The sequence below is a fragment of the Pteropus medius genome, unplaced genomic scaffold (genome assembly GCF_902729225.1).
Source record: "Pteropus medius unplaced genomic scaffold, Ma_sr-lr_union100, whole genome shotgun sequence".
NCBI classification, from domain to species: Eukaryota; Metazoa; Chordata; class Mammalia; order Chiroptera; family Pteropodidae; genus Pteropus; species Pteropus medius.
This window is the reverse complement of record NW_024349800.1, coordinates 30009308-30033847: the sequence shown is the minus strand read 5'-3', so window position 1 is coordinate 30033847 and position 24540 is coordinate 30009308. Positions and strand designations below refer to the sequence as shown.

The 24540-nt window shown below is 38.0% G+C and overlaps 1 pseudogene; it reads left to right on the top strand.

Moving 5' to 3' along the window:
- The first annotated feature begins 10662 nt into the window (after window positions 1–10662).
- On the top strand, window positions 10663–20022 carry LOC120621526 (transmembrane protein 230-like; annotated as a pseudogene).
- Window positions 20023–24540: the final 4518 nt, after the last annotated feature.

The window sequence follows — 24540 nt, the reverse complement described above, 5'->3', positions numbered from 1 at the left end:
ATCAGAGAATAACAGCCTTGAGGGCTGGCTTGTGTGACGGGGGGGCGGGGGGGCAGGTGGCGGAGATTGAGTGTGGGGGGCTAAAGCCCCCACATCCTGCATGATCCTCAAATGCTGCATACTTGGCATGGCGCTGGCTCCAAGAGGGGTGGGGTTTGAGAAATAGTTAAGGGCAGGACCTTTTCTGAAACAGCCACTTTTCTTTGAAAAGGAAGAAATGGTGTTTCCAGAAGGATCACCTCCTGGAGTCAGGTTTGAAGCTCTTTGCATTTTAAAGCACATTTGCTGATGTCTTCAAGGTTGCCCCTGACTGCACCTATTGATAATTGCCCCTGAGTTTTCCCTCCAAGGTGCTTGTGTGGGAAGCTCCTGGCTTCAGAGAACAGCAAGGGCTTCTAGGGATCTGGTCCCACTTGCTGCTCTTCACAGAACTCCCTTCTCCAGCAATCTTTGGGGTGGGGGTGAGGGGGTTACTTCAGTACAGCTCAGCAGCGAAAGGAGATGATGTGGGGATGGTATACATTTATGAATTAACCAAATCCTTGTCTAAGGAATTTAATTTTTTTCCTTTTGAAATAAAGTCCTCAGAAAGGTGCTATTATCTGTTTCTTTGGGGGAGTCCTGAGTTCATAGCTGGAACATTATTTAGCCAAGAGACAGTGTATGTGGATGCTCACTGACCCCAGGCGCCCCGCCCCATGAGCGAGCAACTCTCTCTTCACTCAGCAACGTGTCTTACAAAGTCTCCATCACTGACAGGAGGTAAAACTACCCAGAGTATTAATGACTTACAAGGCCAAAGGCATCCATGTGACTGGGCTGGGGTGCTGAGGCAGGCGCCAGGGGAAGCTAGCTGTCCAGGGGCTTGGGTAAAGGGCTTGGCTTGGTGGAAGAGGTCTTTGGAAAAGGAGGAGAGCAGGCAGAATGTCTGGCATTCCTCAGTTAGGAGGGGAAATAATTTAAATTCCGCAGAACAGTTTGCACAGATGAACCTGTCCTTATGTTATCTTCTCAGTTGTGATACACGGCATTTACGTCATTTATCACAGCTGCCTCGCGGGGAAGCAGTCCGGCTGTGGGGACATAACCAGATGACTCCCCTTGTGACTCAGATCCTTGGGAGCTGAGACCAGGAGAGGGCCTGCGTTCCACTCCATGGCAGTCCTCATAGGGGCTCAACCAAGAGCAGGGCCACTTCTGCACTGGCTGTGACTAATAGTCCACATTTGTTGAGCTCTTACTGTATGCTGCCCTGAGCACTTTCAATGACCGTGCGAGGAAGACACTTGTCACCGTGATTATGTTATAGCGGAGACCAGAATTGTCACTGCAGAGAACAGAATTGTCACTGCAGAGAACAGAAGATAGTGAGCCCACCTGGAGCTGGCAGAACTGAGACCACAGCATCTTAGAGCTTTGAAGCTTTGACAAGGTCTGGCTGACAGTGTGACTGACCTGTCCCCCTGTATCATCCCCATTCAGCTCTGTTGTTTTCTCCAGTTTATAAGAAGGGTGTTTGCCCAGGATCTCACTGGCTTCCTGCCCCCGTGTAAGTGGGGGTGTGAGTGTGAACATACCCTTTAGGAAAAGGGAGAGGACCTTTGCCGAGAAATGAAGAGCACAAGCTGGATTTGAACATGCTAGAACGACTAGTTGGAAAGAACCAGCCAGTGATTCAGGTTTGGGACTCTGCACAACTGGCTTTACCTGTTTCCACCCATAGTTCTTCTCCAGATGGAATGACTTTATCTTGCTAATAACAGAAGCTAACATTGTGTGTGACATCGTGCCAGGCAGTGTGCTAAGCATCTATCTGAGTTATGTTATCTCACTGAAACCTCACAGTAACTCTGTGAGGTAACTGTTGGTTGTCTTGGCTGTACAGAGGAGGAAACTAAGGCTGAGAGAGTTAAGTACTTGTATAAACAGCAGCTGGGAATTTGAACTCTAAAAGGCATTTTCAGAGGCCACATTCTCAAACTAAAACAGTCCACTTGATGTTCCTCACCTAGATTCTTTTCCGGCACTTCTCTGTGGCCTCAGAAACAATTATCATGGAACAAGTGCCAGCCAGCAGGGGGTCTCATGTGCATAAACCATCCCCCCAAGGTGGGCTGTTAGGGAAAGCGCTACCACGACAGCCACACAAAGCCTGGGTTCTCAAAGTCACGACTCCCCACGCCTACACAACCGTAGGTGTGCAAGCCATGAGTTTTACTCTCAAAGGCACATGCAATGTAATCAGAGGGTGACAGGCCTGATTCAGCCTTACAAATCTATAGCTGCCCAGATCCAGATTTTTTCTATGTGCTGAAGTCCTTTTGGGATTAAATTTAAAATCAGATAGAAAGCACACAGGACACAATAAATATGTGGAAGGAAGAGAAGAGGGAAGGAAAGAAGAGGAAGGGAAGGAAAGGTGGAAGGATCCTCCAACTAGCTGATTACTGTAGACTCAGAAAGGTGGAAAAATAAATCATGGCTCAGCATAAAATCCACACCCATGTTTGGCGTGTTTGGGTCACCTGATAAATCTAGTACTGATCTGACACTGTACATAGTTATTACAATATTATTGACTATACCCTATGCTGCACTTTACATCCCCATGACTATTTTGTAGCTACCAATTTGTACTTCTTCACTCCCTCCCCTTTTTTACCCATCCCTCCAACCCCCCTCCCAACTGACAGGTTTCTTAAATCTCTTTCATAGCCGAAGGATGTGAAGTCAAGCTATAGGAACCAATGGAATCCAGCTGAGATGGGTCAGATTTTCATTCAGTCTTCCTGAACTGGTCACAAGGCCCCTTTGTTCTGACTTCCATTCTTTCTTTGCTCTGATTTCTGACTCCCCGTGGTCTGTCGTCTTACTCCTTAGCTGTCCTTCCCACAAGGGTAAAATCCTGCCTAGTTAAACATCATACATACTTATCCTGTATAGTATTTTCACTTAAGTTTACATCACAAACATTTTGCCCTGTTGTTACAGACTGTGGTTCTTATTTCAAGGGTTATATATCATTCACTATGGGTCAACGCACCATCAGTTATTAAAACGTTCCCCAAATGCTAGGTATTTAGCAGTAAGATCGCTGCCCACCAAGCAGACTTGTGTTCCTGAAAGACAGCTCTGACTTGAGCAGTTCTCTGGGGGCATAAACTCCCTGCAGGGAGGGCCACCTCACAGACCCTCTTCCCCTTTAATCACCTCCCTCTGTGCAGGGTTCACACCTGGAAGCTGTCCTTTCTCACCTTTGTGGAAATGTTCTTTCAAGAGATGTGTTGCCCTTGAACTCAGACACTCTGACAGCTTCATAACTTTACATTTCAGGAAACTGGCAGTGGGTCTTTATCTCTTCTCTCCAAATCTTCCTGAGTCCTGATACAAATTTTATTATCCCTGGCTCAACCAGTGTTAAGACCATTTCAATAATTTCTCTTACAAACACAAATAATTAAGTTTCATTTTCTTGGGAATTGCTAAGATGTTTACAGATTTTGCTTCATGTTCCTATTACTGCTTTCCGAACATTCTATACCCTTCCGAGCTATAAACAAGAGTAACAGCTTATCACAACAATGATTTTTTTTTTATTATTATTCCAAGCCTGCTTTAAGTTTGACTACTAGCTAGTATAAATTTTCCCTCCTGTGTTTGACATTTCTTATCTTTTTGAGAAAATTATCTGTTCATACCTGGTTCACTGAGGCTTCTGAGTCACAAGCCACAAAAACCAACCCTAGCTAATTTAGCAGAAAAGGAACATATTAAGGCTCTGAGACTCTCCAGGAGGGCCAGCGCACTAAGCTTAGGTTTTTTACAGCCAGGATTGGTGCCCAAAGTCTTGCTGAGGGATGGGCATCTTGAATTCACCACTGGGCACAGATCTCGTGAGCTCCTACTGTCTCAACAACCTCACTTTGGACAAGCAGATCCTGCACATGCTCTCCTTCAAGTCACCAGCTTGTATGAAAGTCGTGCAGGTGCAAACAATTGACAGACACAGGCCACGGACCTGTATACTCACTGCACGGGAGACTACACAGGAGACTGGGAAAAGGCATCCTGATTTTCTATAGAGAGAGCATCTGTCTCAAGAGGTGGTGGATTTTGCAAACAAATGGGTTTAAAAAGCTGTGTGGCTGTATTAGTTTCCCTTTGCTGCCTTAACTAGTGATCATAAACTTATGGCTGAAAGCAACACAATTTTATTCTCTTACAGTTCTGTAAGTTAGAAGACAGACACGAGTCTCAGTGGGCTAAAATCAAGGCATCAGCTGGGTGCCTTTCTTTCTGGAGGCTCCAGGGGAGAATCCTTTACCTTTTCCAGCTTCTAGAGGTGGCTGCATTCCTTGGCTTATGGCTCTCCTCTTCCATCTTTAAAGCCAGCAATGGTGGACACAAGTCTTCACGGCACGTCACTCAATGTCTGCATCTCTCCCATTTTTAAGGACTTGTGTGATTACATTGCACCTACCTGCACATTCTGGGATAATCCTATTTTAAGGTCAGTCGATTACAAGTTTTAATTCCTCTTTGCAATGTAATGTAACATATTCCTAGATTTAAAGATTGGGACCTGGATATCTTGGGGAGGGGGCATTATTCTCCCTATCACAGTTATCAAAAAAAAAAATACATATACATATATATATATGTATATGTATATATCCACCATAACTTCTTTTGCCCGCTTATTGAAGTCTTTATGACTTGGTTATAAATTGAAATGCTTTCTCTAGCTTTTTGCCCTTTATCAGTTATACAGAATCAAAAATAGTCCGCAGTTTGGTTTTAGTATGAATTTTAAAATGTTTAAACATTGAGATACATTCATTTTTTTCCTTTGTGACTTTATTATTTCAACACTGAGGGCATTCATATTTCACAAATCTAAAAACCTGATTATTTTGTGCTTTTTATACAACATTTACACATCAATACATTCTACTGAAATTTATTTTGATGTTCTTTATAAGAACTGCCTCTAACTTGTTTTCTCCAATTTCTAGCCAGTTATCTCAGTACTTTTTAGTAAACAATCTTCACTTGCTCTCTTTCAATATTAGAATTTTAATATCTGATTTTTATCACGCATCTAATATTTATGAAATGCTAGGTACAGTTAACATTTTTTTTTAGGAAAAACACAAGGTATGAACCCAGGCATGTCTGTTTTGTTCACATTGACTCTCCTGTACCTAGCACAGTGCCTAGGCACTCAGTAAGCATTTGTTGAATAAACGAATGAGTGTTCATAGTAAATTTATATTTCAGTCAGTCCTTGTTGGTTTCACTATTCCACTAAATAATCTTCTCTTCTGTATTTGAGAGCCTATTTCCAGTTTCTTAATTTTGTTTCTACCAGCACCACACAGTTTACTATTGTCATTTTATAATCCCAGGGACCTAATGCTGTTGGTTTTTATGGTTTTATTTTGTTGACATAGTATTTGATGAGATACGAATTTCCGTGTTCAGACCGAATCCCTGGTGGGAAGTAGGATATGGGCAATAATAGTTGGGCATGTGCTTGCTGGGGTTTGGACAGGGCTTTCAATTCTGAAGACTGTGGTTACTACTGCAAAAGAAAATAATCTAGTGTAAAAAAAAAAATATCCGTGAGTGATGCAGCTCTTGATCACTTCCTATTGGCCATTCATTAGTATAGAATTTTTCTCTCAAATATGACCTTTGCATAAGAGAGTGTAACTTAATAAGCAATGGGAGAATATACTCACTGATTTTTTTTTCTCCCTAGAAGGGTTTCTATTTGAACCGAAATTATGTCTAGTACACTTTTTTATTTCTGTAGCTCCCAGTATAGTTAGAATGTTTTTAGCTATCCATCAAAAGGCTTCATTTGAAAAATTCTAACTCAATAACAATTTAAATTCTTTTAAATTGTTTTAACTACCAAGCCATGGGTCAAAAAGCATTCATGTGTTCTGTGTAATGCTGGCACTTGTTCTTCATGGAAGTGTAGTAGGGGAGTCAGAACAATCGAAAACATGTGTCTGCTAGGTCAGCACATATGGGGAACCTCAAAGGCAGATTAGTCCTTAATTTCGTGTTTAATTGATGTCATCTAACCCACAGTCTGCAGGATGATGGAAATAGGAGTAGAACCTGTGAATAGTTAAACTTACTTGCAATTTCTGTTCACAAGCATACATTACATTTTTTGGTCCTTGGCATAAATCATATAGATTTCTTATTAAATGAAATAAAAATAAATTTTCAATTTTTACATTTATCTTAATTTACTTTTTGGATGAAAATATATTCAAATTTTGTATACTTTCAATACAATTGTATTTTATTTTCAATCTCTTAGAACATTACTATCAACAAATTTTTATGAAAATATTGATTCTAACATCAAAATTAGGAATTTTACTAAAATAGATAAGAAAATGTATTTTATGAAACAAACACATATCTTATGAATTATATATGTTTTAACTTTGTTATTCATCTAAACATAGCCAATCTGTTAAAAGCCTATTTAGATATGCAGAATAATACTTGAATTTAGTCATCATGAATATTTTTGCATGCTCTTCATATGATAAAAAATTAAGGCTTTCTGCGTATTTAAAAATGTTTGCCCTTTAGAGGTACATTTATCAAGCAAGGTACAATAAAGCATATTTTATCTATCAGTTTCTTATATTGATTTATAACTTTAAAAATCATTTACACAATATGTGGGCCTCTATTTGTACTCTTACCTCAAGCCCTGCAAGTATTAGGGGCAGAACACTTTATCGAGATAATCACATGTTTTTTTTTCTTTATTTGTTGGAAAATGAATTACATCAATAATAATAATATTTAGCCAAACTTGCATTCCTAAGATAAACTCCAACTCATCATGACGCATTACTTTGTTTGTTATTACATTGCTAGATTGAGTTAGGAGTTTGTAGTCATGTTCATAATTGAGACTGAAGTCATTTTCTTTTTTTATACTGTCTTTTTATGTTTGTGGTATTAAGGTAACTCTACCTTCACAAAATGAGTTGGGGAGCATTCTATCGATTTTTTGTTGTTTCAAGCTTCATTATTAGATCTATACAAGTTTAGAATTCTTATATACTTCCAATGAATTAAAGTTTTAAAATATTATTTAGTCACCTTCCCACTGTGTGTTCACATGACCTCTTTGTACAGGTGGGAGATCGGGCAGGGAAGGCAGGGCACCTCTCTGGTGTCTCATAAGGATACTAATCCCATTGGATCAGGACCCCACTCTTAATTCCTTGCTTAAAGACTTCATCTCCAAATAGTCACACTGAGGGGTAGGACTTCAACACATGAATTTGGGGACACGGGGCACATTCAGGCATTCTAGACAATCTATAGTTTAGATTTCTAATTCTATTTTGGGGTATATACTCTGTCCTGTGAGATCTTACATTCTAGTGGGGTGACATAGATAATTCACAAGATATTAAATAGAGTATAGTTATATTAGTTGCTGATCAATGCTGAAATGAGATTAAAGAGGTCTATATATATTTGAAGGGGGTTTGCAATTTAGATAGTGGGTCCAGTGATAGGCTCACTGAGAAGATGGCATTTGAGTACACCTCAAAGATGGTAAGGAAGTGAGCAATGCAGATAGGTGGGAAAATTTTTTCCAGGAAGAAGAAACAGCCGGGGCATAGGTCTTGAGGATGAAATGAGCCTAGTGTGTTTGAGCTACAAAATAAGGCTGGAGTGGCTGGAGAGTAGTGAGCAAGGAGCAGTGGGAGGAGAAGGAGGTTAGAAAGGTAATGAAGGCCTGGCCACAGGCAAGATGAAATCAGCCTAATCCATCTATTTTATAATCCAAACCATGTTTTTTATTTAATAGGCCATAGACTTTGACTTTTACCCTGAGAGAGATGGGGAATCTTAGAGGGTTTTGAGCAGAGAAGTGATTTGGTTTTGTTTCACAGCATCATTTTGGTTGCTAAATGAAACATCAACTTGGGAGGAGGCAAGACTGAGAAATGTGCAGACATGGATCTCAGGGAGCACTAACGTTTCAGTGAAGAGGGTCAAGATAAGCTTTGGGTTTTTTCTCTTAATCGAGAACACATCAGTGTGTTGATAGGTTGAGAGAGAGAGTCATCAGCAGACAGACTGCTTAGCTGCCTTAAAGGAGAAATAGAAGGGGTGGATCTTGGAAGGTCTCTGAGGGGTCCAAGAAATTTTATCTCTTCCCAACCATGTTGCAGACCATCTGAAAAAAAAAAAAGGTATGAGGAGAAAGGTCAAAATAACTTTATTACTGGGTCAAAGCTAGTTTGGAGGAGGTGGCTTTGCATTGGGGCAAATAGGCTTCATAACTGAATCTGAGCATTAGACAAATGTACTTGCCTAGTTACAGAAGGTGATGGACCATCTCAGGCCTCCAGCAAGGGCAGGATATTTGTCGTTAAGCCTGGCCAAGAGCAAGGAGCATGAGCTTCATGCACGCAGGCTGAATTTCCAAGAGAGAAAAGGGAAGGGTCTGAGCTGAGTTCGCATTCAGATAGAGAGCAAAAGCCATACTAATTTCACTCCAAGAGGAGGAGGGCGCATTTCCTCTTAACATCACCCAACTTTTCATACTATTAATCTCTCAGGTTCAGCCACTATTATGTATTCTGTAACTTATTTTAAGTTCTTCAGCATATGCACTGTGACGTAAATATGTGTTTGCTTTAATCTACATTCTGTGAGTATTCAGTTTTCTTAATCCAGGAATATACACTCCAGGGGTCATTATGCTACTACAAATGCCTCAGCGTCTTGATCTCAGATCAGCATTAGAGACTCTGTTAATTAAACAAATGCATGTCCTCAGTCAAATGAGAGGTATACAAGATGTGGGTTGGAGATTCTAGGCAATTCCACTCTTATCTAAACAGGGTTTAAAATTTAGCAAGAGTGGATTATAAATCATTGAATAAAATTCTGTGACTTCATACTGATATTAACTAATGGAGAAGGGAAAGTTCTCCCTTATAATAGAAATTCAACAATAAACATGAAAGAACTTATGGAATTAGAAACTGATTATTGTTGCCCAAAATAGTAGGTGAGTTTCATGCTGAAGTGTATATTTACATAGTATCAAAGTGTCTTCTTGGGTATTACTTATTGATTATGAAGAGGGAAAGTAGTACCTTTATAGTGAAGAAGTTGGGTGCCCATCTTAACCAAGCTATAAAAATTAACATCTTTCAGTATTGGGGCAAACCAGTATTACATGCCTCTTGATATGCACCATGGTCACAGCATCACTTCTGTGGCATTCCTGCCAAAAATGTATAACCTTAATCGTGAGAAACCATCAGACAAAGCCAAAATGAGGAACATTCCACAAATTAACTGGTCCTTACTCTTCGAAAATGTCAAGGTCAAGAAAGGCAAGAAATGACTGAGGAACTGTTCAGATAAAAGGAGACAAAAGAAACTTGATGGTTAAATGCAATGTGTGATTCTGGAATGGATCCTGGACCAAGAAAAAAAATAGCTATGAAGGACATTACTGAGGCAATGACAAAATTTGAAAATGGACTGTGGATTAGATAATAGGTTTGTATTGATCTTAAATTTTCTGGTTCATTATTGGTACTCTTCTTATGTGGGAAAGTGTCCTTGTTCTTGGAAGGAAAAAACTCTGAAATATTTAGTTGAACATTCTGGTGCCTGAATCTGACTATATCCTGCCACCAGAATATTGTCACAGTGGCATCTAGTTTACTTTCCATGCACAGAACAGAACTGGGACTTCACTGAGTTCCCAGAACAGGCTGTAGGCTTGTTTTATGCCTGCTTGCTAATCAACATTAACTTGGGCGGGGGTGTGCAGAATTCAATTTAAGGCTTTTTTTCATTGTAACTTGGTAGTGAGGTTACAATGGAGGCCACAGTTATTCGTGAAAGGAGTCTGTTATGAATAACCAAATCATTTTAGATGAGTTTGAAACAACTGTTAAGCTTGTGGTCAACCAGGGGTATTGCTCTCTAGGAGAGACCTGCAGCCCATCAGGAGGGTCCTGCTCCCGTCTTTGCGGACTAGCCACTGTTTCTTTCGGGCAGCAGAGGTGGATTTGTCACAAAGCTAAAGACACTGATGCTTCAGGACCCCTCATTTGCTCAGGCCCCTTTCATGGCCCTGTACCTAATTTTGTATTCATCATTTTATGTTTTTTTTCCCTTAAACTGCTCCTTTCCTGCAAATTGTGAACTTCAGGCCTCCCAAAATCTGCTGAGTAGTTTAGGTTTTGCCCATAGAAGGCTCTGATATGGATCAGAACCACACTTTAAACCCAAGGTTACTACACAAAGCTGGAAATTCGCTCTCTGTTTTGTTTCTGACCCCGGTTGAGGTCTAGTCACGTTGTCTGTCACTAGAATTTCTTCGATAAGTGACAGTAAAAACATTAAGACACTCCAAAAATAAAAAAGAGGTCCCAGATGTGACTATAAACTCCTCTTCCAATTACAGGTTCCCAGGGAAGAAATGAAAATTTAAAGATTAGACCTACTTGCATGTTTGAGTTCAAAGACAGCAAAGTCTAAAGGAATTAACTTTTGAAATCAAATTATCTTGCCCTTGTAAGTTAAAGTTCAAACAGATGAAAATCTAAAGTTGATAAAATCCACCCCCAATTCCTAATGGCTCTGTCTCAGCTAGAAGTGTCTCAAGGCTTGTGTGGCGTCGAGGCCTTTGTGGCAGCTCTAGCCTGGGCCATCTCTTCCAGGAATGGAGGTGGTTCCTTAAGGTACAGACTTGATTCCCACCAAACTGAGAATCTCTAGCCCTGGATCAAATTCTCAAGAAAAAAAATATATACATTTTTAGTATCGGCAAAGATCATAGCAGATTTAACATCTAAAGAAAGGAGGGTGAAAGAAAAAGTCCCTTCTTCCTCTGTAGTGGACTCCAGATTTGAAACAGTGTTCTGAAGGGCAGGAGGTCCTGGGGAGCAGCAGGACCGAGCAGATACAAGGTTGAAAATACAGTATGGCACATGCCTTCATTCAGTACATTTATTGCGTGTCTAATGGTACCATGCACTGTGTCATGTTTTGGGGGAAAGTGGTGAGCAAGGCAAGCAAAGTCCTATCCTGAGGACATATGGCCCATGCACCCCCAAATGCAATGTGGTCAGGGTTTACTTATAGCTTGGAGGAAGAACAGATTGGCCAAGACAGGATTTTAATTTGAATTCATTTCTCACCAGGTATTAGATAATGACGATTCATCCTAATTTTATACCAGAGCGAGCCATAAAGAGAGCAGCCACCTAGGAGCAGGGAGGACAGGAGCCATTGGTCAGAATGCACAGAGAGAAGGAAAGCAACTGAATACTTGTTTCCTCTTGCCTTCTAGACACTAGGCGGTGTCGACCTTCAGGAGCTTCTTCTTAGAGAGGTGGGCCCCTGTACATTCTGGCATGATTTTCAGGGCAGGGGTTCTTTGTCAAAGTAGATCTTATTCTACTTTGGTTTTACTTTATTATGGTAAAAAAAAAAAAAAAATTTGACCTTTTTCTGACATTCTCTTGCTGCTTCTCAGGGCACAAGTCATTTGTCTTAGTTCTTTACTAGCTGCACTGTATTGCTTTGAAACTCAGCATTTTCCTGGCATTGCTGAATGGAAATATCTCTCTCAGTGAGTGTGTACCACTCGGACATTCATCCTCTGCTACATGGCTACTCCATCTTGACTTTGCACTCACCTGTCTTGGCTGAGAAATGAGAGTTTCAAATAAATACAGCTGTTCACATGTTATGGCCCTTTCTCTTTACTTTTGTCCAGAAGATGGAGATTCTGTGTTAGGTAACTCCTCTACCAGGCCTTTAACAATTGGAAGGCAGGAGGTTACAGCCATTATCAGGGAAAATCTGACTTTTAGATGCTGGAGCATACACAGAGTACAGGGGATGGATTATAATAGTTCTTTTTTTTACCTTTAAGACACCCATCATTTCATACCAAGCCTTTCTCAGTCTCTCTTCCCTCTTCTCCCCTTTCCTAAGAGTCTCCTGCCCTCCCTGCATGTCTTCGTCATTGGAGTAGAATGCCCTGCTTCTATCTCCCTTCATCCTTGCAGGGAGTATGGGATAAAACAAAGAACCAGAGCCCACTTCCATGTGTATCTAGAGAAGACTTGCAATGAGGAGGAGAAAGAAGGACCTCCTTTCTTGGCTGAGACGAAAAGAAGACGATATGGGTATATCTGTAGTGGCACTAAATGATAAATCTCCACAAAGCCAACGTCTTTCCAATTCTCTTTATCTGTACAAAGGTGGGAAGGTAGAACCAATTAAATGTGGAATGGACTCAGACATCTGAGCAGGTAATTAAAACCAGCCACTGATTCAGTCATTCAGTGGACTTCTTTAATTTCCTTTCCATTTTAGTATTCTCAGTTCTGACCTGTGATTGTCAAAACAGTGAGAGCTAGCTGGGCGTCCTATTCATATCTAAATCAAGAACTCTCATTGTGCTTATAACTCTGAAGCCTATGTTCAGATTCCTGTTTTTTACAAGAGTCCATGGTAACATTCCTAAAATACAAGCCGTGGACAGTAAACAGTAAAATTGATAAAAAGTAAACATTCAGATCAAGTGGCTGATTGACCATTGTGATACCATCAATCATTTTTTTTTCTCCCTGAATTAACAGAATCCCAAGCCAATATAAGTTTCAAAACAACTTGTGTTCTCCGAAAACCTAAACTGGAAATTGTTTTCCAGTATGATAATGGAGCCACCAAAAGGGCATGATTCAAAAAATACATATACAATCTATAGTATTCCTCAATACAAGAAATAATCAATTAGAAGAAATAATAAAAAGGGACCCTGTTCACAATAGAAACAAACTCCATGCAGTATCAAGGAATACCTTTAATGTGAAATATGTATTACCTGTGAGAAGGAAATCAACTAAACAAACAAACAAAAATTGTGGTGAGCTATGGGAAGGCTTGACTAAATGGAAACAAGAACCATGTTCCTTTTGGAAGCAAGAATATATTTTAAAGAAATATTGTCTACTCAGACTAATTTCTAGGTTTGACAAATTTCCAATAAAAATCATGGGATATTTTTGAAAGATAAAATTATTGACCTGAAATTGATGAATAAACATCATAGAGATGGCATCAAAAAATATGATCATGATGATGGTCATAATGGGTACTAGCACTGCCATTTGTGAAAAGATATTCTCAAACTATAATAAAAATATGATACTGATATAAATCAGTGGAATGTAGTAGCTTTACAAAATGCACACTAATATACATAAAAACCAAAAATATTATAAGCAAGGCCACATGATCAATGGGGAAAGAAAAAATTATTCAATAAATGCCATTTAAGGAATTTTAATAACCTTAAAAATGTCTATTTAAATCCTCTAACATTGCACAAAGAAATTCTATATAAATTAACTATTTTTAAAAAAATCAATATTACAATGTAGAATGAAAGAAGGGAATCCTTATTAGACCTCTGATGGAAGAGAGCAGTGTCTATTAAAATAGATATGCATACATAAAAACCTAACACTCTAAAATGCAATAAAATAAAAATGCAGATGACAGAAGAGAAATATTTCCAATGAAAAGGACAGATGAGGTCTAATACTTGCTAATAACTAAAATAAATATTTTTAAAATCAAAACAAAGCAAAACTTCTAAGATCTCAATATGAGAAGAGGACTTGAAAAAAATGATTTTTAGGCAAGAAAAATTAGTTAACACACAAATAGAAAAATGTTTATCTTCGTTAGTTGTAAAAAATGTAAGACAGTATAAAGAGATTCAAATTTGGTCTATTAGCAAAGATTTTTAAAATGCTAATCAATGCTAGTGATACTTTAATGAACCTGTAATTCTCATAAATTTCTATTGGCAACAATCCTTTTAGAAAACAGTTTGACAGTATATATCAGGCTTCTGAAAATGTTTATATCCTTTGAAACAAAATTTTACTTTTGAGGATCTATCGTACAGATTAAATGAAATCTTTTTGTACAGATTTATTGCATCATGTTTAGGAAAGGATACAATTAAAAAATACCAAAGTGTTCAGCTATAGGGAAATGGTTAAGTAAACCATTGGTACATTCAGATAAGGTATACCAAACTATACATATTTGTGATTACAAAGCTTATACATAGAAAAATAATAATGGTGGTCGAATTGAACGGTGAGATTATCAATGGATTTTTTTCTTCAATAACTTTAAAATATTGCTTTTTAAATTACATGAATGTTTTTGCAAAAAAATAGAAAATACAAATAAACAAATGAAAAAATATGTGAAATCCTACCTCCCAAAGGCAATCACTGTTAATATTTGAGTTCATGTCTTTCCAAACTTAAATGACTTACTTTATATTTTGAATAGGTAGTACATTCATAGTTTAAAAACCAGAAAGTATAAAAAGATGTACTGTGAAAATTCTCCTTGTTCTGATTCCCCAGGTTTTTCAGTTTTCCAGCTCTTTTTCTTAAATTTTTAAATATCTTACACATACCTGGAGATACAAATACAGATTTTTCCCCCTTTTAGCCCAAAGGGTAACATATCATACACATTGCTCTGAAACTTGCTTTTTATTTTTTTTCATTGAACAATATATCTTAGAGCCCTTTCCATATCAGTACTTAGCTTGCTCATTTTTTGAATAGTTACTCCATCATGTGAACATACTGGGGTGTATTAACTAGTCTTTTGTTAATGTTCATACTTTTTCTTTGGGTAACCTTTTTCTTTATTATTTTCTATAGTTTCATAATTGCTTTTAATATGTTTGCATTTTAATTATAAAGGGAACTTAAAATTATTGATTAGGCTATTAAAACTGCATCAAAATTTGCAGATGTTAATTATAATTCAGAAGTATTGAATTTCCAGTTTTAAGGATTCAACATAAACATAGAATCATAGAAATATAAAAAGATAAGACCAATCTCTGCAGAAGTCTGCCACCATGAAGGCAATTCAAGATTCAGTGACATGGTATTATGACAGTATTCTGTGAAACAATCTGTCAGCGTTTTTAGAAATAAGATGTGCAATGCCTGGAGCACCAGCCAGGCTTCCTGGTAGAGATGTCAGTAAGGACAGGGCTGCGCTGGGTGACATATGTTTTTAAATAGCTCAAAGGCCAAAGCACACTGCATGGAGTCAGGCATACTTCTGACATTTGAGTTAGATATAAATTTATAGCTGAATATCAAAATGAAATGTGTACACAGTAATGCTTTCCTAAAAGGAAACCTAGGGTAAACACTGTGTGTAATTTAAAAGGTAGCATTATCACATTTCAGCTATCATTGTGTAACAAGCCACCCCAAAACAAAGTAGCTAAACTGATGTATTATTTCTCATGATTCAATGGGTTCACGCAGCTGCGCTGGGAGGAACTTCTCCATGTTGTGTGCTTGAGGTCACTCAGGCTGTTGAATTACATTGGCAGCTTGGTTGGAGCTCAAATGTCCAAATGGCCTCCAGGGTCTCCTTCCACTTGGCCTTTCAATCTTCAGAGGTCTAGCTCAAGATTAAGCATTCCAGGAGGCCAAGGCCCCATGTGCAAGCACTTGTTAAGCCTCTCTGTTTGCACTGCACTTACTTATGTCCTGTTGGCCAAAGCAAGTCCTATGGTCAAGGCCAGAATCTAGCATGAGTGCCAGGAAGTGTTTCACTGGAGGCACCAAAGTAATAGGCTATCATGCTGTGCTTTTCTCTAATGCTTTGTTTGAAAGGTTGGGTTTACTTCCATCTGACAAAGTCACTAGTAGTAGGCAAGCGAAACAGTAAACTAATGCCAGAGATAACACTGGTGAAGTTTCTCGAACTTCAAGAGACATCTCAGAAATCTTAGAGTGTAGCTTAATACACTGATAATGAAAGTAAAATGTGTATACTGTAGCACAATTTTAGTAACTATCAGTTTATCCAGCTAATTGGAGAAAAGCTTACTATGTTGATGGGTTCATTTGACTTTCTTTGTCCAAGTTTCTTAGAAGGATTTCTGCCTGTGGCCCCAGATTTCTCTGCAGTCCTGCCATCCAGCTGAAGCAGGGAGATGTGAGGATAGATGGATGGTACAGTGTCAAAGGGCTTGACTTGAGTCTCTCTGGTAGTAAGTAGACTGAAAATAGAAATGATTTAATCAAAAGCAAAGCATTCAAATTCAAAAGACAACTCTGTGTAGAGGATAAATAATTCATTAGCTAAGGGATGCTAGCAAGAAAATTGGGATTTTGTAGATAAATTGAACTGGTTTAAAAGGGAAAACAAAACAACAGACTAACTGAATCTCAACCAACTGGGAGCAGGCACATTGGTTGTTAATATGGAAAATTATTTTGACAATTTCAAAAAAAAAAAAAAATTAATGACAGTGGAAAGAATGAATGTTGAAGGAATTGCTTCAACCCTATGAGAATGAAAAATATCAAGAAAGAAAAGCAAATAAGGATAGTAGTAAAATAAAACCAGCATCTCCTGCAAATACAAGTAGATTGAACTTGCTCACTAAAGTAGTGTAACTTGGAAAATGGTTATTTTTATTCTTTCCTTTTGTAATAATTAGAATAAATGCTGAAATAGAAACACAGATTAGGATATGTAAAAATCTATTTAACAAAAGAAATAAGTTGGTAAAAATGTGGCCTTCTGCATAAATTTGCTGTATGTAATTTTTATTTAAAGCAAAAGTTATAAAGATTTTAAATGACAAACAGAATAAAGTGATTCATCAATCAAATTATTTGGTTGCATCAGAAAAGAAAAACACCTGAACTATTTGACATTTTAAGTAATGAGTCAAAGATAGTCAAATTATATTGTACTGTTTAGCCCTATGAGTATTTTTTTCTCTTATCTGGGATTGGCTAATACCAAAGGACCATACTTCTACATAAAATATGGTGAAAGAAATGTTTTGACAAATCTTCCTAGATAGTGTAGACAAGGCCATGACGGTAGTTTGGCGATGATTGCTAATTTATTGAATGTGTGTGTGCCAGGCACTGAGCTAAATGCTTCACATGCTTATTCTCAGTAAATCATCATCCCCATTTTAACAAATGGGGAAACTGAAACACAGGATATTAAATCACTTGTTTAGAATCACACGTTTAGTAAATGGTGGAGATAGGATTTGAACCAGGCAATCTGACAGCGGCTCCAACATCCCACTGATTTTGGAGCTGTATTAAAACAAGGGCCGGGATAAATAAACCTGAGAGTCGCCATAGCAACCAAAAAAAAAAAAAAGAACCCGAAGAGTTGTTGACATAGTCAGTTCAATATATATAATCTGCTACCCCAATTTTCTTCTTTCTACTCAAATTCTTTTTTTCTATTGCTACTTTTACAAAGCTATCCAAATAGTCCGCCCTTTAAACTAACGAGAGACTAGAAAAATCTAGTCCTGTGGATATTGGTTATTTACACCTTTTTTTTCTCTGATAGATTTAGTAGGGAAATAAATTCTGTATTTTCCATTTAGATAGCACAAGTTGGTCTCTTGGGACATGAGTGAGAGCTCTGCTTTAAAGACACAGTCCTATGTCGCCATCTTGAGGAAGAGATATAAAAATCTTTGTCTTTACTTGGGCCATCAATTTTTAGCACCTTCATGATTTAGCCAAAGACTATTATGTACAAAGAGATAAATGCAGAATTAAAAAACAAATCTCGTTCTGCACTTTGCAGTAGCCCAGTATTTTAAGAAGACCTAAAAACTAGACTACAGTTTAGAGAAAGAAGAATATTATGAAAAGTTGATTCTTATATTTTTAAGGAAAATTTGGAATCTTCATCAAGTTCTAATGTATTAAACTTTTTTTTTTTTTGTAAAATATATCTGTAGGCACAGTCCTTGATTTCTCATGGTTTATGTTCAAGGAGGAAAGAGCAACTACACCTCTTTCTAAGGTTATTTCTGTTGGCGCAGAACCCCCTTCTGTTCCTTCAGAACATACCTAGCTCTTTGCTGGCAGGACCTGGTCTCGCTCGCTCTATCCCCAGCTACAAGCAAGGTTTCTGGCCCCATCATAGGCACTCAGTAAAAACTTGTCAAGAGAATGTTTTCTGTCTTGTGTTCTATAACTAATAACGTGCAGATAACCTAGAATAAACCAAAAATTCTACTCAGGCCCAGCCAGCCTGTTTGATCAGTGAGTGAAACAAGATTTCTTCAAGGCAAGTCAGCCTTTAGGATTAAAAAAATAAATGTCCCTTGATTTTCACAGGGTCTAAAATTCCATTATGAGCAACTCACCTTTTTGAGTGTTACCCTTTAAGAAGATCCTATTAAAATGTTCACACTTCATAGGAAAATTAACATCTTAAGGGCTATTAAGCTCTAAGTTTGGCTGGATCAAGAACAGCCTTAACCCCTGGATTCTACAGGGATTACGAAAGGTGATTGGTTGAAGTATGAGAAGAAAATATTGGAAATTCTGCTTATGGCATCTTTAAAATGTCTTTGTTTTGCATGAATTATAAAGTACATCATTTATTAATACAGTAGTATTTGTATATAATTTACCATTATGTGTTTATACACATCAGAATATTCACTCACAATTTTTACTAATAAATTTGAAGACCACTGGTGACAATGTGACTTTTGATTCAGGCCTAAGCATGAAATCAAGCTCTGTCATTTTTACTTGGACAAATTCTTTAATCTTTTTAAGCCCTTATTTTTTCTTTCATAAAATGAGGGTTTTAATATTACTTTTGTAAGGTTATGGTGAAAATTGAATGCGTTGTCTGTAAAGTATTCAGCCCAGGCCTAGAAAATCTTAACAGTTTAATAAATACCGCTGACTTCATGAGTGTATAAACTGTGCGGTCACACAGAGTCCCACACTCAGAAGATGCTCAGGTTTGGTTTAATGCTCTGCTTTCACTATTTCGAAATTCTTAACAATTTTTGAACAAGGGCCTTGCATTTTCGTTTTGTCCTGGGCCATGCAAATTCTGTGCCCAGTCTTGGTCAAGGTAATTCTCACTGTTGGTCTAGCTAAATTTGCTACCCAAGTTCTCCTTAGTTCATTTATAAAGGTTCTTATGCTGGTCCACGTCACTATTTAAGCTCCTTTTGGGCACTGAAAAGGCTCTGTGAAGGATGAGCAATCTTTTTTTTTTTTTAATCCTTTTTTTCTTGAGATATAATTTACATACCACAAAACCTAATTTTTAGAAGTGTACAGTTCCAAGCTGAGGCACGCCATGAGGGCTTGGGCGACTCTGCTGCTAGTTGTGAGTGAGCTGTCTGTGCATGGCCGGCCTGGCGAGCAGCTCCAACTGTGGCTGTGTCCACTGATTCCAACCTGGGTACTGGAATCCCCGGTAGTAAGGAGAAATGCCCAAAGGTCTCTCAGCACAGACAATGGCGCCATTGAATTCCAGTTTAAGAAAAGCCCTCTTACGACCCCATAAGGTCATTGCACTTGCTATAGTGTTGAGTTTTGTTTGTTTTTTTATTGTGCTTATTGTCATAGAATATTTTTAAAAAATTATTTATTTAAATTAGTTTCAAGTAGACAGCACATTGGTTAGACATCTATATAGTTCATAAAATGATCCCCCCAATTGCACCCTCCCTCCCCTGGCCCTCCACCAACCCATCATATTAACACTAACTGCATTCCCTCTGCCATGCTCCGCATGCTCAACTATCAACTACTAATTTATACTTCTTTAACTCTTCACCCCATTCTCCCAGCCCCACAACCTCCCTCCTCTCTGTCTGTCACCAAATTGCCCACTATATTTGTGCTGTTTTGATTGGTGCCTTTCTAATTATCATTGGATCCCTCCTGCTGGTGGGCTGTATCAGCCAAGTGGGGGCAGGCAGGCCGTTCTGTGGTCCTCATCACTGGCATCCTGGTACTCTTGCCAGGATTTTACAACCTGTACATTGCCTACTATGTATCCAAAGGCTATCGGGGTTACTCCTACAATGGCATTCCAGACTTTGATGACTAGCACCCACTTCGGCCCTAAGAAGAGTCAGATGGGACTGAGCCCAGCTTGAAGATCTTGAGCAGAAACTATGGCTGAGGACTAAGGAATTCTGCAGTTTGCAGATGTTTAACAAAACTATGGCCAAGTTTTATGGTTCCATCCTAAAGATGTTAGCTGAGCTGACAATAAGCTAATTAGGACATGCTCCATTTTTCAGCTCTTGTCCCTGGCAAAATCTCCTGATGAGTTTTTCCACATGAACCTGTATCATGGAAGAATAGTGTTGTTAATTGTATGAAAAAACAGGAGGTTATTCTGTAGTGGGAATTGTTGCTCTTTTTAGAGGTGAGCGTTTCTTTTGAATAGTCTTTTTAGAGGTGAGTGTTTCTTTTGAATAGTCTTCACTGTCAGTTCTTGTGGCAAATGGAAGAATGCAGTATGTCAAATTCCTTATTACTAAATAATTTATTTAGAAAATATCTAAGCGTCTTATCTCTTATACTTACCTCTAACTTCATGTTCTAGTGGAAGACCTTGGCAAAATCAAGTATAATGTGGGTGCATCTGTAATATCTTTTTACTTGCTTTCTCAATAGCAACCAGGACGTTTTTAAACCTCAGAGCAAGTTTTCAAGATGTAAACACTTTCTCTGTTCACCAATTCTTGGCCACCTCTAGTCTGGTTCACCGATAGGTTGGCCAGGATATAATTTAGGTCAAGATGTTCTATATATATTGCATGCCTTTAAGGACAGGACCTTTGGCTGTTTCCTAAGGAAAAATGTAGATACGTGGTTTTTATTTAGAATTTATAACTCCATTGTTAGCACCTTGTATTATGCCATTCTGCTGCAGATCCCAAGATTCGGCCTGGATACCTAGGGGACACAACTGCCTTTAGTTTGATTCTGTTTTCTAGCTTGCAAAAGTGACTTATGTTCAAAAAAGAATTAAAATGTCAAAATCTAAAAAAACAATTGTGCAATTCCATCATTTTAAGTTTCCCCCCATTTTACTGAGATATAATTGACAACATTGTTTTAAGTATATTTACAAATTTAGTTCAGTCTTTTTAAAGAGCCCTAGATCGTCAGTGAGTAGCACTGAGTCTTCCTGTTTTCACCACTCTTTCAAGTAGGATTGCCGTGAGATGTGTGGTTGAGTTGTAATACTTCCCTGAAATGCATATGGCCAATAACAAATTAATGTTATTAATTAACCATAACATTTCCGAGGTGGAAGAGATCCTACAGATATTTTGGTCGAAATCCTTTCTTTATAGTTGAATAAACCAAGAGCTGTAAAGATGAAGTGCCTTGTTCAAATCTGTGCAGAGAGTGGTTAGCTAACGCTACAACACAGGTCTTGTTTTCATTCCTTGTGCCCCTGGCTCAATAATTCTGCCCTCCCCCCCTACTCTGATTGTTCACCTTTCTTCAACGAAATCAAAAACCTTGCTAATTGGGAAGGTTAGGTATTTGTGGGTACCAGCAACATATTCATTTTATTCTTTTTGTTTTTAGGTGTATCCTTGGGAATGTGCAGTTGATCATCCATGTTTTAAAATCAGTGTAGTTTTAATTTGCATTTCTCTTATTTCAGCATTTTTTTCCATATGATTAAGGGTCAGTTTTATTTCTTCTTATGTGAACTGCCTATTCAAGTTTTTCCATAGAGTTAGTGGTCTTATTTTTATTTAAAGAAGCTATATATTAGAGATATTTATCCTTTGTGGTATTGATTACAAGTATTTTTTCCAGTTAATCATTTTTCTTTTCACTTTCTTATGGCATTCTCTGACATGCAAAAGATTTGTAAATTTTTTTTGTAATTGAATGTATCAATTTTTGGCTATATGTTAGTTTTTGCATCATATTTATACATGTTTTTCCAGGTTGTAGGTGAATTAACTCATGTTTTCTTTTAGTATTTGATGGATATTTTTGCATTTATATTTCAGACCCATTTGAAATTTATCCAGGTGTCAAGTGTAAGGAATGAATCAAATTCTTCTTCAGAGAAGGTTTTAAAATTCTGGACTTTATAAAACAAAAAAAAAAGTTATCTGTTCAGAATGTCTGGACCCATATTTTCTGGTGTAATCAATGTAAAAAACAGCAGTGGGGTTCTGCTCTCCACTTGCAGCTGGTCCTCAGGAGGATGTGGTGCTAACACCTAGTCCCCGAGGCCAAGATAATAATCCATGCTCTGGTCTCTGCAGGTCTGGCTTCCTCTTCTCCCTTATTTACAGGTCACCCTTTCATCCTAAGGGCTCCTACTCCCTGCAACTCTGTGTTGGGAGTGTGGCTTCTTTGTTAAAGAGACTTTCCTGGGGCATTCTTATTCATATTTACAAATGCTGATACTGAGTTCATGTTCAGTGTGGAATCTCTATCAGTTGATCTTTGCAGAGGGCTTTGCTTACCTCCCTCCCTGTTGTACTCACTAACCTCAAAAGTGGTTTGGCCTCTCTGCTTGGGCTTTTAGAAATCTCTAACCTGATTGTTTCTTCATCAGTGTTCTCTTGACAGGCTGTGTTCTCTCTGGTCACTGGGGGAAAGGTAAGATTTTATTTTGCTACCTTTTATGAGAGGAGTCACTTTCTTAAAGTAATAATCACAATAGTAATAGTTAAAATATATTGAATGATTACTATGTGAAAGGCACCAGTCCTCCCTGCTCACACTGAAGTGGGCAGGGCAAGAATGCTAAAGGAGGCCATTCCACGTGTCTACATACTTAAAAGTTAGATAGTGAGGAAGCTATCTATTTAAAATTGTTCTTTCCTCTTACTTTGTCAAACGTGCCTTTCATAAAAACCTGGAAGGACAGATACAAATATAAAATTCTTAGACTCCCTTGAGTTCCATGCCAGAATGTCACCATGTGAGAAGAAACAACCCCCTGCCTCCATCCTGCCTCCCTTCTCGTTCTGCCCCTTACTCTTTCCACATCATGAGGGGCCTTGCATGCAAGTTCATGAGCACTCGGCCCACACATCCAAGCTCCAAGTATATGTCTTCCCTCTTCACTTACAACTGTCCCTTCAGATCATCCTCTGAACTGAGAGAGTACACTCCAGCAAAGCAGTCCAGAGGATAGCTCTGTAAATAGGCTCAGGGCCATTTGTGTAGGTAATTCCAGGGTTTCAGATACCTACAGTATGGCCTAAAAATGGGGATGGGGAGTTGGGTTCTAGGTAGGCATGTCTCCTTGACCCTGCAAAATCGTTGCTCTATAAGAAAAAGGAAAGTCCATATGGGGCCCTGGGTTGATTTATATGTATTTAATTCATTCAGTCCTTACAACAGTGCTACGAGATAGGTACCATTTGACAGATAAGGAAACTGAGGCATAGATTAGGTAAGCTGCCCATGGCCAAAACACTACTAAATTGCAGAGTAGGATTACAATTTGGGCAGTCTGGCTCTAGAACATTCTATTTTGAATTGAAAGGATTTCCCCAATCAAACCATTCTATGATACTTTCTGTGCAGCATCGTTAATCCTTCACTCAATAAAGTTGTTATGGACTTTCTTCATACTTGGTCATCACCTGAGCCTTCTTTAATGGTAAAATCAAGGTACTTTCCAGCTCTAAATCCTGTGATTCTTAGGAGGAGATAGTTATAATTTTTTAAACTTGCACAATGTGCTAGAAAGTATACCTGAAGGTAACACAAAACTAATAATAGTGATAATTAGTAATAATAATTATTAAGTTATTATTATTATAGGAACCTATCTACCAGTGAGATTGTCACACATTTTTAAAGATTGAAACACTAACATCTTCTATAGGAACCTCTCATTTCTCTTACTAGGAAACACTACAAAAATTTTAGAGAAGGCACATTAATTTGCCTATAGGGTCTATTTAGAAAGAATAGGTAATGATGTTAGATTTCGGTGATCTAGAGCTAAGAACTAGATGTTATCCCTGTTATAATCAACCTAACACATTTAAAATATACCAAAAGTATAACATATGTTATTAGCTTTATGGCTAATTTTTCATATTCTCTCTTTGAGATTAGAGACCCCATTCAAGAGTTTTAAAAAGGGGTTTTATTACAAAGAAACACTATGACAGAATTATTACCAGGAAGAGAAAAAAAGTATTATCAGAGCTAACGTATGGATTAAGAAATATCAAATAAAATGCTGAAGTTGTAGATGTCTGCACATTGCAAGTTGGTCTTCAAGTAAACTAGACTTTATACAGTGTCATAGCTAGTTACATTTGAAAGAGACTCTCTCTGAGTACCTAGGAATGCTTTTTAGAATGGATCCTTACTTATCTGACCTGGTTCTTTTATGTTATCTTTATGAAATAGAAAATACAGAGGAACTCTATCTTCAATAAAAAATCATGGAAAATTTTCATCGATTTGATCTTCTCTTAGTGCCTCTTTAGGTTTTGTTAAAAATGTTTGAAAAGAAATGGAGAAAAAAACTTTAATATTTCTTTTCTCCACAAATGACTGGTAAATGCCCATTTCCTTTTGCCCCTAGCACTTTATATCTTTTAATGTGACT